This window comes from Saimiri boliviensis, chromosome 8, assembly GCF_048565385.1.
Source record: "Saimiri boliviensis isolate mSaiBol1 chromosome 8, mSaiBol1.pri, whole genome shotgun sequence".
Lineage (NCBI taxonomy): Eukaryota > Metazoa > Chordata > Mammalia > Primates > Cebidae > Saimiri > Saimiri boliviensis.
Genome location: NC_133456.1, coordinates 13,631,555 through 13,648,973, shown reverse-complemented (window position 1 = coordinate 13,648,973; position 17,419 = coordinate 13,631,555). Strand labels below are relative to the sequence as shown.

At 45.2% G+C, this 17,419-nt stretch overlaps 1 protein-coding gene across 1 annotated transcript in view; it reads right to left on the bottom strand.

Moving 5' to 3' along the window:
• The window catches only part of MAP4 (microtubule associated protein 4), a 228,385-nt gene extending 212,449 nt beyond the window's left edge, over positions 1–15,936 (bottom strand). The window contains exon 1 of the mRNA XM_039477523.2: positions 15,776–15,936. The gene's annotated coding sequence lies outside the window, so the exon portion shown is untranslated. The remainder of the gene's footprint in view (positions 1–15,775) is intronic.
• Between the last annotated feature and the right edge of the window lie 1,483 nt (positions 15,937–17,419).

Below are 17,419 nucleotides of genomic sequence, written 5' to 3'. Positions count from 1 at the left end.
AAAATTAGCCAGGTGTGGTGGTACACGCCTGTCCCAGATACTCAGGAGGCTGAAGTTGGGAGGATCCCCTGAAACCAGAAGGCCAAGGATGCAGTCAGCCATGATGCCAAACCACACTCCACAGCCTGGGCAATGGAGTGAGACATCCACCTAAAAAAAAAAGAAAAAAAATCTGAACACAGAATTAACAATGAACATAGCCAATCATTACCATAAATACTTCTAAATTCATGAAAAAAGTGGACAGGAGCAGTGGCTCACGTCTGTAACCCCAGGACTTTGGGAAGCAAGGCAGGTGGATCACTAGAGGACAGGAGCTCAAGATTGGCTAGGCTAATGTGGTGAAACCCTGTTAGCGGGCTGTGGTGGTGTGTACCCATAGTCCAAGATACTCATGAGGCTGAAGCAGAATTGCTTGAACCAAGGAGGCAGAGGTTGCAGTGAGCGAAGATCGTGCCACTTCACTCCAGCCTGGCGACAGAGTTAGACTCAGTCTCAAAAAAGTAAAAATAAATAAATTTATGAGGCTGGGCAGTGGCTCACGTCTCTAAGCCCAATACTTTGGGAGGCAGAAGTAGGTGGATTGCCTAAGGTCAGGAGTTTGGGATCAGCCTGGCCAATATGGCAAAATCCAGTCTCTACTAAAAATACAAAAATTAACCAGGTATGGTAGTGGGCACCTATAATCCCAGCTCCCAGCTACTCAGGAGGCTGAGATAATAATAATAAATCTGGCTGGGCATGCTGGCTCACACCTGTAATTCCAGCATGTTAGGAGTCTGAGGTGGGTGGACCAATTGAGGCCAGGAGTACAAGACAAGTCTGGCCAACATGGCAAAACCTCATCTCTACGAAAATTAGCTGGGCATGGTGGCACATGCCTGTAGTCCCACCTATTCGGTGAGGCAGGAAAGGCAGGAGAATCACTTGAACCCGGGAGGCAGAGGTTGCAATGAGCCGAGATCTCGCCACTGCACTCTAACCTGGGCAAGAGTGAGACTCCATCTCAAAAAATAAATAAATAAATAAATTCATGAAAAAACTATTTTGTTAATGAGGCCAAAACACATTTCCCTAGGAAAGTAATATATAAAATCAAATTAATGCTCCTATTCTTAGACACCTAACTTTATGGGATCCTTTAGTATTCTGAGTTCCAGAAACAAAGGATAATTAGGGGTAAGAGGTATAGAAAAGCAGAGACGCACGTGTGAATTGCCTTTCCTGGATCTCAGGAAGCATTTTATAATAGGTAAAATAGTTTTACAATATCCCACTTCCCTTCTGTGCAATTTTCCAAGTCATCAGTGGCATTAAGCTCCCCTAAGTCCCACTACTATAGCACCTGACTGCAGAGTAAATTGAACATACATCTGCCAATAGAGAAAGAGAAACAAGAACTGAAGGACAGTCTCTGACTTAAACGGATTCACTCTCAGTTCAGTGGTAAGATATATTTAATTTTAGGCCAGGTGCAATGGCTCACACCTGTAATCCCAGCACTTTGGGAGGCTGAGGCTGGTGGATCACTTAAGGTCAGGAGTTGGAGATCAGCCTGGCATGGATTCCTACCTCACACATGATGTATAAAAATGTCTTTGAAATTGATAAAAAACCTAAATGTAACAGCTAAAACTATAAAATTATTAAAAGAAACATAGCTGGGCGCGGTGGCTCAAGCCTGTAATCCCAGCACTTTAGGAGGCCGAGGCGGGTGGATCACAAGGTCAAGAGATCAATACCATCCTGGTCAACATGGTGAAACCCCATCTCTACTAAAAATACAAAACATTAGCTGGGCATGGTGGTGCGTGACTGTAATCCCAGCTACTCAGGAGGTTGAGGCAGGAGAATTGCCTGAACCCAGGAGGTGGAGGTTGGGGTGAGCCGAGATCGCGCCATTGCACTCCAGCCTGGGTAACGAGTGAAACTCCATCTCAAAATAAATAAATAAAGAAAGAAAGAAAGAAAGAAAGAAAGAAAAATAAAAGAAACATAAATTATACCCATAATCCCAGCATTTGCGGAGCCCAAGGCAAATGGATCACTTGAATCTAGGAGTTCAATATCAGCCTGGGCAACACAGTAAGACCCCATCTCTACAAAAAATAAACAAAAATTAGCCAAGCATTCATGGTGCACACCTGTAGTCTTAGCTACTCAGGAGGCTGAGGTGGGAACATAGCCTGAGCCTGAGAGGTGGAGGCTGCAGTGAGCAGGGATCATGCCACTGCACTCCAGCCTAGACAACAGAGAGAGAACCTGTCATGAAACAAACAAAAAAAAAAAAAAAAAAGAAAGAAAAAAGAAACATAAAATATAAATCTTTATCATCTTAAATTAGGCAATAGTTTCTTAAATGTGACACCTATAGCACAAGCAACCAAGGAAAAACTAGATAAACCAGACTTCATCAAAATTTAAAACTTTTGTGTTTCAAAAGATACTATTGGCCAGGCATGATGGCTCAAACCTGTAATCCCAGCACTTTGGGAGGCTAAGGCAAGAGGACTGCTTCAGCCCAGGAGTTCAAGACTAGCCTGGGCAACATAAGGAGACCCCATCTCTAATTTTAAAAATTTTTTTACATTACCCAGGTGCGGTGGCACACACCTTACAATGCCAGCTACCCAGAAGGCTGAGATAGGAGACTCACATGAGCCCTGGAGGTCAAGGCTGCAGTGAACCATGCATGATCGCTCCACGGCACTCCAATCTGAGCAAGACCTTGTCTCAAAAAAAAAGAAAGAAAAAGAAAAAAATAATTTTCAGGTTCCAAATGTTTTTCTTTTCTTTTTTGAGACAGAGTTTTACTCTTGTTGCCCAGGCTGGAGTGCAATAGCGCGATCTTGGCTCACCGCAACCTCCACCTCCCGGTTCAAACAATTCTCCTGCCTCAGCCTCCCGAGTAGCTGGGATTACAGGCATGCACCACCATACTCAGCTAATTTTGTATTTTTAGTAGAGATGGGGTTTCTCCATGTTGGTCAGGCCGGTCTCGAACTCCCGACCTCAGGTGATCCGCCCACCTTGGCCTCTCAAAGTGCTGGGATTACAAGCATGAGCCACCATGCCCGGCCTTGAATTTTTTTTTTTTATAGGGACAAGGTCTCACCATGTTGCCCCAGCCCAGTCTTGAGTTTCTGGGTTCAAGCAATCCATACTCCTCAGCCTCCCAAAGTGCTAGGATTACAGGTTTGTGCCACCACACTTGACCATAAATAATTTTTTAAAAGATTAAACATAATTACCATATTAATTCTACTCCTAGGTACTTAAACAGAAATGAAAACCTATGTCCATACAAAAACGTATCTGAATCTTCACACAGCATTATTCGTAACAGCTAAAAAGTGCAACCCAAATGTTCATCAATGGATGAATGGATAAACAAAATGCAGTATATCCATGCAGTGTAATATTATTCAGTCATAAAAATGAAATGACACATGCTACAACATGGATGAACTCAAAAGCATTATGCTAAATGAAAGAAGTCAAACACAAAAAAGCCATTTATTGTATGAGTCCATTTATATGGAATGTCCAGAATAGAGACAGGAAGGTAATCAGTGGTTGCCAGGGGTGGATAAATGAAGGGAATGGAAGGGACTGCTAATGGGTATGAGGTTTCTTTTTCGGGTAATGAAAATGTTCTGGACTTAGATAATGGTGGTAGTTGCACAATATTGTGAATTCACCAAAAACCACCAAATTCTATGACTTTGTTTTGTTTTGATAGGGCTCTCACTCTGTGGCCCAGAATAGAGTGCACGATCATGGCTCACTATAACCTCAAATTCTTGGGGTCAAGTGAAGGATTCTCCCACCTCAGCCTCCCAAGAGTATAGGACTACAGGTTTGCACCACCATGCCTGACTAATTTTTTTTTTTTTTCTGGTAAAGACAGGGTTGCCATGCTATGTTGCCCATGCTGGTCTCAAACTCCTAGGCTCAAGCAGTCTTCCCACCTCAGCATCCCAAAGTGCTGGGATTACAAGCATGATCTACCATGCCTACCCCAAACTATGCTCTTAAAATGGTAAGTTTCATAACATGTGAATTACGTATTAATTTTTTTGTATGTGGAATGGCATATGCCCAAAGTCATATATTGGGAAAAACACAAAACAAGAGTACTTGACCCAGATTAGGGTAGAAAGTGGCCACGAATTACCTTCTAAAGGTAAAACTTGAGCTGATACATAGAGAACTAAGCCTGTAAATCTGCCTTATCCCCAACTTTATCTGCTCCCAATCCTTCCTAAACTCAGAAATCACTTACTTGTCACCCAAAGCGACATACTCACTGCCTAAATTCAAATTATTTCAATAAAAATATGTTCTTCCCACAAGAAAATGACTGAGAGCTCTCCTGAGTCCTACTAGTGAATTTCTATTCCTAAAAGAGAAAAGAGGGAACTGAATAAATTATATGCTGAGTATCAAATTCAAAAATCTCAAACCCTGGGTTCCCAATCCCAGACAGGTTATGATGAAAGGGACAGCTAAGGAGCTAAGGCCAGCCCGGTGGCTTACACCTATAATCCCACCACTTTGGGAGGCCAAGGCAGGCAAATCACTTGAGGTCAGGCTTTCGAGACCAGCCTGGCCAACATGGCAAAACCCCATCTCTACTAAAAATATAAAAATTAGCTGGGGCATGGTGGTGCATGCCTATACTCCCAATAACTTGGGAGGCTGAGTCAGGAGGATTACTTGAACCTGGGAGGCAGAGGTTGCAGTGAGCTGACAGCACACCACTTTGCCTGGGCAGCAAAGCAAGACTCTCATCTAAAAAAAAAAAATCTATTAAGTTTGTCTTCTGACAATAGTAAAGGTTTAGAAAGCACATTTCATAAGAGGTGGCTGGGGGAAAAGCCAGTTGTGTAGAAAAGAAAAAAGTGAGACAAAATAACTGTCATTGAATAGGTGCAAATTTGAGATTAGAACTACAGGAAATAATTATAGACAGAAAAATTAGGACCACTGAAGAGAAACTGCAGGGAGGCAGATCTACAATCATTATCAGAAAAATCTTTATGACAAATCTGCAAACCTGGAATTGATAGGAACCAGGTACCTTTGGAAATACCTGCATAGAGAACTGGAGGAATCACCTATTACGTAAAACATTTGTCTAGATTATCTCTGAATCTCTTCTATGATTTGACAAGGAAGAAGTCTAGAAAAAGAATGTTCTTACTCTCAATACTGCCGAAGATATTTTTCTTAAAAAAGCGCAATACCAGGAACTTCTTTAATTAAAAGGAACAATCCCATCAAGAAGACAAATGTTGACTTCTTAGTCAAGATGAAAAGACTGCTTTCCTTAGGGTCAAGTATATCACTGGGAATGAGAATAGGTCATTAAGCCAGGCACAGTGGCTTACACCTATAATCCAGCACTTTGGGTGGCTGAAGTAGGAGGATTGCTTGAAGTCAGGAATTCAAGACCAGCCTGAGCAACATAGCAAGACTCTGTCTCTTAAAAAAAAAAGCCAGGCTCACACCTGTAATCCCAGTTCTTAGGGAGGCGGAGGAAGGAGTATAGCTTGAGCCCAGGAGTTTGAGACCTCCCTAGGCAATATAGCGAGACACTGTTCTCCACAAAAAGGGGAAAGAAAAAAAAAAAGACAAAAAAAAAAGGGTAAAAATAAAATAAAATCATCGATTCCAGATAAAATCACTCACTTCCTGTTTGGCCAAAGGTAAATGACTTCGTCTTTCCACCTGAGTTGAAAAGCAGTAATTTAAAATAACAGTATTTTCTAGGACTTCCATAAAGAATGTGGGTGAAAAAGAAAAGAAAAATATCAGTATTACAGGAGTATAATTTAAATTAGTTAACCACTGTAAAATGCTTTGGAAATTTACAATTAAAACTGTATTTTTTACTTCATATATATACTAGAGTTAAAAAAAATAAGCAATGCCTTACTCATTAAATCAGCCAAATTTCTGTCAGAGAAAGAAGTTAAGCAAGGAAGAGAATCTCAAACGAACTCTGTAGTGCTAGACTAGCATCAGAGACATCAGCATAAACTCATGTTTGTATTTATATACAGATAGAGATATGTGTGTATACATGGGTCAGTAAATACACATATTATTTCCTAACTATCCCCTGAGAGGCCCTAGAAGCAGTGATACCCCAGCAGTGATTAGTATGCCAAGCTCATTTAGAAGCCAGATATTGGTTTCTTTTTTTTTTTTTGAGACAGAGTTTCGTTCTTGTTACCCAGGCTGGAGTGCAATGGCATGGTCTCGGCTCACCGCAACCTCTGCCTCCTGGGTTCAGGCAATTCTCCTGCCTCAGCCTCCTGAGTAGCTGGGATTACAGGCACGTGCCACCATGCCCAGCTAATTTTTTGTATTTTTAGTAGAGATAGGGTTTCACCATGTTGACCAGGATGGTCTCGATCTCTTGACCTTGTGATCCACCCGCCTCGGCCTCCCGAAGTGCTGGGATTACAGGCGTGAGCCACCGCGCCCGACCAGATACTGGTTTCTAAATACTTTTCTCCAACAGAAGGAACCAGGACACATTGGAGAAATGGCCGATTTTAGGGTTGGGGCAGGGAAAGTTTAAGATGAGACTGGAGCATCTTACAGTGCCAGAAAGTACAAAAGTGCTAAGAGACAAACAAAGGTAAGGAAGGGGATTTCAAAAGAACATAGGTGCCAATGTTAAAATGGCCAAAGCTACAACAACTTGAGCAACAAAATATAGTACTGGATTATAAGCAAATAAAAAAATATTCACGATTTAATACATAAATGGGGGGAGGCATAAATCTTCCTTACAAAAGGATTCCAAATCATAAAAGTAGAAAGAAAAATAGAAAACCAATAGAATAAGAATCAATGCTGCCGCAGGCAAGATTCACTAATGAATGCTAAAATAAGTAGATGAGGCTTTAAAAGAGAAATCAGATCTCTGTATAACCTCACAGTTATCTTCCCCAAAATATTTACTAATTACTTCGGCAATTTTAACAACCACAAATTATCTGATACTCCTTCCTTCAGTGGGTGGAGCTTAATTCCCTTCCCCTGGAGTCTGGATACGACTTGGTGACTCATTTCTAATTTTTTGGGTTTTTTTTTTTTGTTTTTTTTTTTTTGAGACAGAGTTTCGCTCTTGTTACCCAGGCTGGAGTGCAATGGCACAATCTCGGCTCACCGCAACCTCCGCCTCCTGGGCTCAGGCAATTCTCCTGCCTCAGCCTCCTGAGTAGCTGGGATTACAGGCACATGCCACCACGTCCAGCTAATTTTTGTATTTTTAGTAGAGACGGGGTTTCACCATGTTGACCAGGATGGTCTCGATCTCTCGACCTCGTGATCCACCCGCCTCGGCCTCCCAAAGTGCTGGGATTACAGGCTTGAGCCACCGCGCCCGGCCCTATTTCTAGTTTCTTGAGACGGAGTTTCACTCTTGTTACCCAGGCTGGAGTGCAATGGCAGGATCTCGGCTCACTGCAACCTCCGCCTCCTGAGTTCAGACAATTCTCCTGCCTCAGCCTCCTGAGTAGCTGGGATTACAGGCACACGCCATCATCACCAGCTAATGTTTTGTATTCTTAGTAGAGACGGGGTTTCACCATGTTGACCAGGATGGTCTCAATCTCTTGACCTAGTGATCCAACCGCCTCAGCCTCCCAAAGTGCTGGGATTACAGGCTTGAGCCACCACGCCCGGCTCATTTCAGGTTTCTAACAAGTAAAATCAAAAAGCAGAAAAATAGTCACTTTACAGTACAGAACATCACCTTAATCAAGCTATCAAAGTTAACAAGGCACAGTGGCTCGCGCCTGCAATCCCAGCATTTTCAGAGGATGAGGCAGGTGAGTGGACTGCTTGAGTCCAGGAGTTCAAGATGGGCCTAGGCAACATGGCAAAACCCTGCCTTTACTTAAAATACAAAAATTACTCAGGCATGGTGGAGCATGCCTGTAGTCCCAGCTACTTGGGAGGCTAAGGCACAAGAATCACTTGATCCAGGTAGGCAGAAGTTGCCATGAGCCAAAACTGTGCCACTGCTCTTCAGCCTGGCCAACAGAGCAAGACCTTGTCTCAAAAAAAAATCATTCCCAAATGCCTAAAAAATAAATAGTAAATAATAATAATAATCGGTAATGAGTCATGGTATCAGGTACCCCAGATATGACGGGACAAGAAGGGTAGACCACCTCTATGATATTCTTTCCCAAAATGCATAGCCTCGGGCTAATCATGAGAAAACATCAGAAAACCCAAATTGAGGACCATTCTACAACTACAGGACCATTCATCTTTAAAGGTGTCAAGGAAAGATAGGGAAGGAGAGACTAAGAAACCGTCACATATTGGAAGAAACTAAAGAAACATGACATCTAAATGCAATGTGGTATCCTGGATTGGATCCTGTAACAGGAAAAGGACATCAGTGGAAAATACAGGAAAATCAGAGGAAATTCCAATTAAGTCAGTAATCTTACACTAATGTTAATTTCTTAATTTTGATAAGGGTATCAGGTTATATAAAAAGTTAACACTAAGAGAAGCATGAATGAATATAGAATGTATAAAGGAATTCTGTACTATCTTAACTTCTGTAAATCTAAAATTATTTAAAATGAGTTTTAAACTATTTTCCATATAAAAAGAAGTGAGGAGTTGGTCCAATGGTAGTGGGTTATCAGGACTTATTAACATTAGTGTCACTAAAGTTGGTATACAACCCCCCACTGCTAAATTTGACTGGCTTTAAAAAAAAAAAAAAAAAAAGGAAAGTTATAAATTTTTAAAAGATATCTAACTATATGCAAACTAATAAAATATGTTTAAAATAAGAAGAACTTTTTTTTTTTGGAGACCAAGTCTCACTCCGTCCCCCAGGCTGAGGCTGAAGTGCAGTGACTCGATCTCAGCTCACTGCAACCTCCACCTCCTGGGTTCAAACAATTCTCCTGCCTCAGCCTCCCCAGTAATTGGAATTACAGGCACCCATCACCAAACGGCACCCACCACCAAACTCAGCTAATTTTTATATTTTACTAGAGACAGGGTTTTACCATGTTGCCAAGGCTGGCCTCAAACTCCTGACCTCAAGTGATCCACCTACCTTGGCCTCCCAAAGTGCTAGGATTATAGGCATCAGCCATTGTGCCTGACCAAGAAGATTAACTTTTTTTTACCTATAAAGAATCACAATACCCAGGCCCAGTGGCAAGCACCTGTAATCGCAGCTACTCGGGAGGCTGAGACAGAAATATTGCTTGAACCCAGGAGGTTCAAGTGAGCTGAGATCTTACCACAGCACTCCAGCCTGGGCAATACATCGAGACTCAGTCTCAAAAAAAAAAAAAAAAAAAAAAAAACAGAGTAAGAATAAGAATCACAAAAGTTAGTAGCCAGGTGTGATGGTGCACATCCACAATCTGAACTACTGGGGAGGCTGAGGCAGGAGGATGGCTTGAGGCCAGAAGTTCAAGGCTGCAGTGAGCTGTGATCTCCCCACTGCACTTCAGCCTGGGTGATAGAACAAGACCCCGTCTCTTTTTTTTAAAAAAAAAAAAAAGAGAAAAAAAAAAAAAAAAAAAAAAGCCAGGCGCGGTGGCTCACACCTGTAATCCCAGCACTTTGGGAGGCCGAGGCGGGTGGATCACAAGGTCAAGAGATCGAGACCAACGTGGTCAACATGGTGAAACCCCGTCTCTACTAAAAATACAAAAAATTAGCTGGGCATGGTGGCACGTGCCTGTGATCCCAGCTACTCAGGAGGCTGAGGCAGGAGAATTGCCTGAACGGGGGAGGTGGAGGTTGCGGTGAGCCGAGATCGCGCCATTGCACTCCAGACTGGGTAACCAGAGCGAAACTCCGTCTCAAAAAAAAAAAAAAAAAAAAAAAAAGAATTACAAAATAGTGTTAACTTTCAAGCTTAAAATGTCAATGACATCCAAAATAGTTCACTATAAGGTCTGCATTGAAAGATTGGCCTAGGAGCTCTAAAACAGTAGATGAGTATTATGAACATGATCTCCTAAATTTATCACTTTGCTTTATGACCCCTCTTTTTTTTGCAGGAGTGGGCAGGTCTGGCTCTTTCGGCAAGGCTGAAGTGCAGTGGCACAATCATAACACTGGAGCCTTGAACTCCTGGGCTCAAGTGATCCTTCCACCCCAGCCTCCAGAGTATCTGAGACTACACACACGTGCCAACATACCTAGCTAAGTTCGTTGTTGTTTTGCTGTACACTAAAATTATCTGGGGTCCGACTAAGTTTTGTTTTGTTTTGTTTTGTTTAGAGACAGAGTCTCACTTTGTCACCCAGACTGGAGTGCCATGGCATGGTCTCAGCTCACTGCAGCCTCTGCCTCCCGGGTTCAAGCAATTCTCCTGCCTCAGCCTCCCAAGTACCTGGAACTACAGATGCCCACCACCTTGCCCGGCTAATTTTTGTATTTTTAGAAGAGATGGGGGTTTCACTATGTTGGCCAGGCTGTTTTCAAACTCCTGACCTCAGGTGAGCTACCCACCTTGGCCTCCCAAAGTGCTGGGATTACAGGTGTGAGCCACCACTCACGTTTTTTTTTTTTTTTTTTTTTTAATAGAGACAGGGTCTCACTTTGTTATCCAGGCAGGTGTCAAACTTCTGGCCTCAAGCAATCCTCTATCTCAGGCTCCCAAAGTGCTGGAATTACAGGCATGAGTCATTGAACCCTAGGATCGCCCTTCTTAACCTAAACTGTCACCTCGGTGGCTCTTACCTGTAATCCCAGCACTTTGGGAGGCCAAGGTGAGCAAATCATGAGGCCTGGAGATCGAGACCATCCTGGCTAACATGGTGAAACTTTGTCTCTACTAAAAATACAAAAAATTAGCTGGGCGTGGTGGCACACACCTGTAGTCCCAGCTACTCGGGAGGCTGAGGCAGGAGAATCACTTGAACCTATGAGGCGGAGGCTGTAGTGAGCCAAGATGGTGGCACTGCACTCCAGACTTAACAACAGAGCATAACTCTGTCTCAAAAAAAAAAAAAAACCACCTTAATTCTCCTCAACTCACTCACTCCTAACACTAAGTCTACAATAACCTGGTTCTTGGCTGTTTAGAAAGACAAAGTGAAATCAGTGATATTTACTTGGTTTCCTTTTCAAAGTGACTAAATAAATGAATTGCCAAGATGCCTTCCACTGGGTCAAAATGTTCCTCTCAGATTTTCTCACATCTTAAGAATATCTAAAACCTGCCGGGCGCGGTGGCTCAAGCCTGTAATCCCAGCACTTTGGGAGGCTGAGGCGGGTGGATCACGAGGTCAAGAGATCGAGACCATCCTGGTCAACATGGTGAAACCCCGTCTCTACTAAAAATAAAAAAAATTAGCTGGGCATGGTGGCATGTGCCTGTAATCCCAGCTACTCAGGAGGCTGAGGCAGGAGAATTGCTTGAATCCAGGAAGCGGAGGTTGCGGTGAGCCGAGATCGTGCCATTGCACTCCAGCCTGGGTAACAAGAGCGAAACTCCGTCTCAAAAAAAAAAAAAAAATCATTAATTAAAAAAAAAAAAGTGATTCCAAAAATTTTAACTGCCAAGAGCAAAAGTGTACAGAGCCAAAAGATGGATCACCAAATTCAGAAACAAGATTAGGAAAATAACAAGATAATATGAGATCAGGAAGAACCAACTCTCTGACTAAAGCTAAGCCACCTATACATTAAAAAAAATCCAGGTGCTTCCTTCACTGCCAAGGAACAATGGAAAATTACTTGTTAATATGTAATACAAATATATTTGTATATTTGAGAATTTTAACAAAGAGATGCTAGAATGACAAATACATGAAGAGACAACTTAAAAAACAAGTAACACAGAGTAGGAAAATGTGTTAAGACACCCCCCAGCACTGTATGTGTGTTTTTAGACTGTGGAAAAGGGAAATTCACTAGACTTTTGCTACTTGATTAAAATATCCCCTAAGGCCAGGCAAGATGGCTGGTTCCTGTAATCCCAGCACTTTGAGAGGCAGAGGTGGGTGGATCATTTGAGGTCAGGTGTTCAAGACCAGCCTGGCCAACACAGAAACTCAGACTCTGCTAAAAATACAAAAATTATCAGGGTATGGTGGTGGGCACCTGTAATCCCAGCTATTCAGGGGCTGAGGCAGGAGAATCGCTTGAACCGGGAGGTGGACATTGATAGTGAGCTGAGATCATGTCACCGCACTCCAGTATAAATGACAGAGCGAGGCTTCATCTCAAAAAATAAAATAGAATAAAATAAAAATAAATGGCCAGGTGTGGTAGCTCACACCTGTAACCCCAGCACTTTGGGAGGCCAAGGCAGGCATATCACTTGAGATCAGGAGGTCCAGACCAGCCTGGCCAACATGGTGAAACCCCGTCTTTACTAAAAATACAAAAATTAAGCCGGGCGCAGTGGCTCAAGCCTGTAATCCCAGCACTTTGGGAGGCTGAGGCGGGTGGATCACGAGGTCAAGAGATCGAGACCATCCTGGTCAACATGGTGAAACCCCGTCTCTACTAAAAAGTGCAAAAAATTAGCTGGGCATGGTGGCACGTGCCTGTAATCCCAGCTACTCAGGAGGCTGAGGCAGGAGAATTGCCTGAACCCAAGAGGCGGAGGTTGCGGTGAGCCGAAATCGCGCCATTGCACTCCAGACTGGGCAACAAGAGCGAAACTCTGTCTCAAAAAAAAAAAAAAAAAAAAAAAAAAAATTAGCTGAGTGTGGTGGCACATGCCTGTAATCCCAACTACTCAGGAGGGTGAGGCAGAACTGCTTGAACCCAGGAGGCAGAGGCTGCAGTGAGCTGAGATCCTGCCACTTCACCCTAGCCTGGACAACAGAGCAAGACTCTGTCTCAAAAATAAATAAATAAGGATGGGCGCAGTGGCTCACGCCTGTAATCCCAGCACTTTGGGAGGCCGAGGAGGGTGGATCACTTGAGGTCAGGAGTTCAAGATCAGCCTGACCAATATGGTGAAACCCTGTCTCTTAAAATAAATAAATTAAATTACATTAAAATTTAAAAATTTTTTTATTTTTTATTTATTTATTTATTTATTTTTTTTTTTTGAGACGGAATTTTGCTCTTGTTACCCAGGCTGGAGTGCAATGGCACGATCTCGGCTCACCGCAACCTCCGCCTCCTGGGTTCAGGCAATTCTCCTGCCTCAGCCTCCTGAGTAGCTCGGATTACAGGCATGTGCCACCATGCCCAGCTGCTTTTTTGTATTTTTAGTAGAGACGGGGTTTCACCATATTGACCAGGATGGTCTCGATCTCTTGACCTCGTGATCCACCCGCCTCGGCCTCCCAAAGTGCTGGGATTACAGGCTCGAGCCACCGCGCCCGGCTAAAAAATTTTTTAAATACCCCCTAAGAATATCTAGTGCCGGGCTGGGCGTGGTGGCTCATGCCTGTAATCCCAGTACTTTGGGAAGCCGAGGCAGGTGGATCACAAGGTCAAGAGATCGAGACCATCCTGGTCAACATGGTGAAACCCCATCTCTACTAAAAATACAAAAAATTAGGTGGGCATGGTGGCACATGCCTGTAATCCCAGCTACTCAGGAGGCTGAGGCAGGAGAATTGCCTGAACACAGGAGGCAGAGGTTGCGGTGAGCCGAGATCAAGCCATTGCACTCCAGCCTGGATAAAAAGAGCGAAACTCCACCTCCAAAAAAAAAAAGGAATATCAAAAAAAAAAAAAAAAAGGAATATCTAGTGCCTTTCCAATTCTATAATCAACTACCTTTTTACTACTGATTAGGCAGCCCAGAACAATGGAGGTGTCCCGGTCAGTGGATAATTAAAGTATTAAGTGCACATGGCATTTAATGCATCCAACATACATTAACTGGTATCTGGTTTGTCAGTCTCTGGTGAGTTTGTTTACTTTGCATTAATAAATTCTCAAGCACTTGAATCATCCCAATGTGAACCACAATTCTGAAGTTTCTGAACTACTATGTGGGGGTTGGAGAGACCTTGGTTTGGATACCACTTTAGCCACTTAACTATCTGTGTGACCTCTTATTCCCATCAGTCTCAATTTCCTCATCTGTAAATACAGCTAGTGCCTGGGAGATGGTAAGTTCTAAAAAAGTGACAGCTTTATTATTCTACAGCTAAATTTGAAATGAAGAGTATAACTGAGGTGAAAACATTTCATTTGAAAAGAGGTAGTAGTACAGATGATCAAGCCACGTCAATTTAAAAGACACCAGCCTGAAGAGAGATGCCCCAATCTATACAGTTGAGAAAAGCAAAGTTTAAAAGTTGCAAGTAAAGTACACACTACACAGTACAGACGGGAGTCTCCTGCTTAGCAACTCTGATATTGTCTACCAAACACCCAGCCTGTAATAGAGCATGACAACTGTTCACTCTAAATCCATGTGCTCAGCTTGGATTCAGGATTGACTTATAAAAATAGCTGCTGCTGGTGCTCTTTGAATCTCTTTGCGCTGATGACTGGGCAGTGTTACCCTACAGGCCTAGAGCAGCTGTATTCCCTCACCACACCCATTTCTCTGTCTACCCAGCCAAGCTGACGCACCCCGCCCCCCTCCATCTCTGCAGCATACTATTCTCCCTCCTCCTAGGCTGAGTGAGCAAATTGCAAACACAAATATCCCCTGATGCAATGCCACAACCATCCCTGGGAAAGAGCAGAGGCAGTTGCCAAAAGCACAGCAGCAGGGAAATGGGCGGGTAAGTGCGTGTGCGCGCGCGTCCACGCACGCGCGAACACACACACACACACACACACACACACACACACACCAAGAAACACTGCAATGCTCTATGCTGCTATGCTGCCAGGGAGAGAGAATCGAGAGGACCTGGGGAGCAATACTGTAACAGGACCAGAGAAGGCAAAGGAGAAAAGGGGGTTTCCAGCAGAAAGCAACACTAACCTTCCCAAGGAGCACATATTTCATTCGAGTTTGGGCCCTAAAGCACAAACCTACAGGTAATCAATCACTGCCTCCTCTCCAAAGCAGCAAATGCATTTAATTGGTGTTCCTGGAAGTAAGCAAAACTCTCAAAACTCCTCCACAGGACAACTTCACCAAAGGGATTTCACACCGATGGAAAACTTGTTCCATGTGCTAAATCACAATCTCTGTTCTGGATAATGTTTCCAACTGCCCCTCCTAGTCCCTGTAACCTCCCACCCCCACCCTAACGCAACCCCTTCGCACTCCCACTGCCAGACACACGCTTTAGTCCCCCACACAGTGCCGGGACCTTTGCATGCAGGAAGAGCCCCGCCTGGGGCCCGATTCTCCAGACCACCCCTCAGCCCCACCCATAACTCCTGACTGTACGCCCTAAGGCTCACCTCAGCCTCACGTCAACTGGCCCCCAGAAAGCCTCAGAAAACGACCGGAGTTCTCCTACACTCCCACACCCCACCCAGGGCCTCAGACTGCCGCCGACCCTCGACCTCCGGCTCAGCCCCATCCAAAGCCCAAGGCATGTCGCTCGGCACCACCACCCCGGCCCCCAAAGCTGGACCTCTCGACGCGGCCTCACTCCAAGGATCCCCTCCCCTAGATCACGCCTCAAAGACTCCGAAGGTCACGCCCGCCAGCCCCCTCCCTCGGACGCCCCCGCGTCTAGCAGGCAGGCGGCCACCGCCCTTCCACGCCTCGGGCGGCCCCGTAGGGGCCCGGGCTGCCGCGGGACGAGGCTCGGGCGGCCCCAGGACAGTGAGGAGGCCGCCCTGCCGATCGGAGCCGGCCTGCGGCTGCACCTACCCGCTGCCGCCGAGCCGGAGCCGGAGCAGGAGGGAGCTAGGAGAGCGCCGGGAAGACCTGTGAGGAGCTGGGGTACGTCAGGAGGAGCCGGGAGCCAGCAAGCCAGCCGAAGGGGCGGGGCGCAGGGAGGTGGCCGCTTCCTCGTCGCCCTCTTGAGGGCAGGCGCGAGGGAGGGACGCCGCCACCGCCTACCCAGCGGGCGCCGCCACTCCGGCCAATAAGCGTGGCGAGTGGGCGGGCGGAGGGCTGCGACGGACCAATGGGTGCTAACCCTACCGCCACGCTCTCTCTGCAGAGCTGCGCGAGCGGCGGGCCGTTAAGGGGCGAGGTTCGCGTGGGGGCTACATGCTCCCGCCTCGAGCCTGAGAATGTCGAAGCGGACTGCAGGCCGGCCTTCTGCCTCCGCTGTTGATGGCTGTCGCTCTGTCTTAGAGCCTGGGCGCCTAAAGCGGAGAAAGTGCGAGAGTCGGCGCGCACGCGGCCGGCGGGGCCTGTGGGCTCTGTGATGTCACCTGGGAGGGGCGCGGGGCGGGGCCTAGGTCGCGGGCCCCTGGGCTCTAGAAGGAACCCTTAGTGGGCCGGGAGGATGCGACTGTGTCCTCTACAGGGCTCTGCTTCCGCGAGCCACATGTGGCTGGTGACCTCTGAAACGTGGCTGGCCGAAGTTGAGATGTGCTATAAGTGTAGAATATACACCAGATTTCCAAACTTAGTACCAAAAAAAAGAAAAAATACTTTAATGGTTACAAGTGTGATAATTATAACAAAATTGATGACAGTTGGGGTATATTTGGTTAAATAAGATACATTGAGGCCGGGCGCGGTGGCTCAAGCCTGTAATCCCAGCACTTTGGGAGGCCGAGGCGGGTGGATCACGAGGTCAAAAGATCGAGACCATCCTGGTCAACATGGTGAAACCCCGTCTCTACTAAAAATACTAAAAATTAGCTGGGCATGGTGGTGCGTGCCTGTAATCCCAGCTACTCAGGAGGCTGAGGCAGGAGAATTGCCTGAACCCAGGAGGCGGAGGTTGCGGTGAGCCGAGATCGCGCCATTGCACTCCAGCCTGGGTAACAAGAGCAAAACTCCGTCTCAAAAAAAAAAAAAAAAAAAAAAAAAAAGATACATTGGTCCGGCCGCGGTGGTGCAGGCCTGTAATCTCAGCACTTTGGGAGGCCGAGATGGGCGGGTCAGTTGAGCTCAGGGATTCGAGACTAGCCTGGGCAAAACAGCAAAACCTGTCTGTACCAAAAATACAAAAATTAGCTGGGCGTGGGAGCGTGCGCCTGTAGTCCCAGCTGCTCAGGAGGCTGAGATGGGAGAATGGCTTGAGCCCAGGTGCTGGAGGTTGCAGTGAGCCAAGATCGCACCATTGTACTCCACCTTAGGCTTCTCTGAGTAAACACCAAGGAGACCAATTGTTGGATAATATGGGAGTATGTTTAGTTTCGTAAGAAGCTGCTGAACTGTCTTCCAAAGTTGCTATATGTTTCGAATTCCCACCAGCAATACATGTGAGCTCCTGTTGTTTCATGTTCTTGTCAGCACTTGGTGGTGTTAGTGTTCTGGCTTTTGGCCATTCTAATTAGTAACTGTGTTGTAGTATCTCATTTTTGTATGGTTTTTCTTTTCTATCTTATTTTC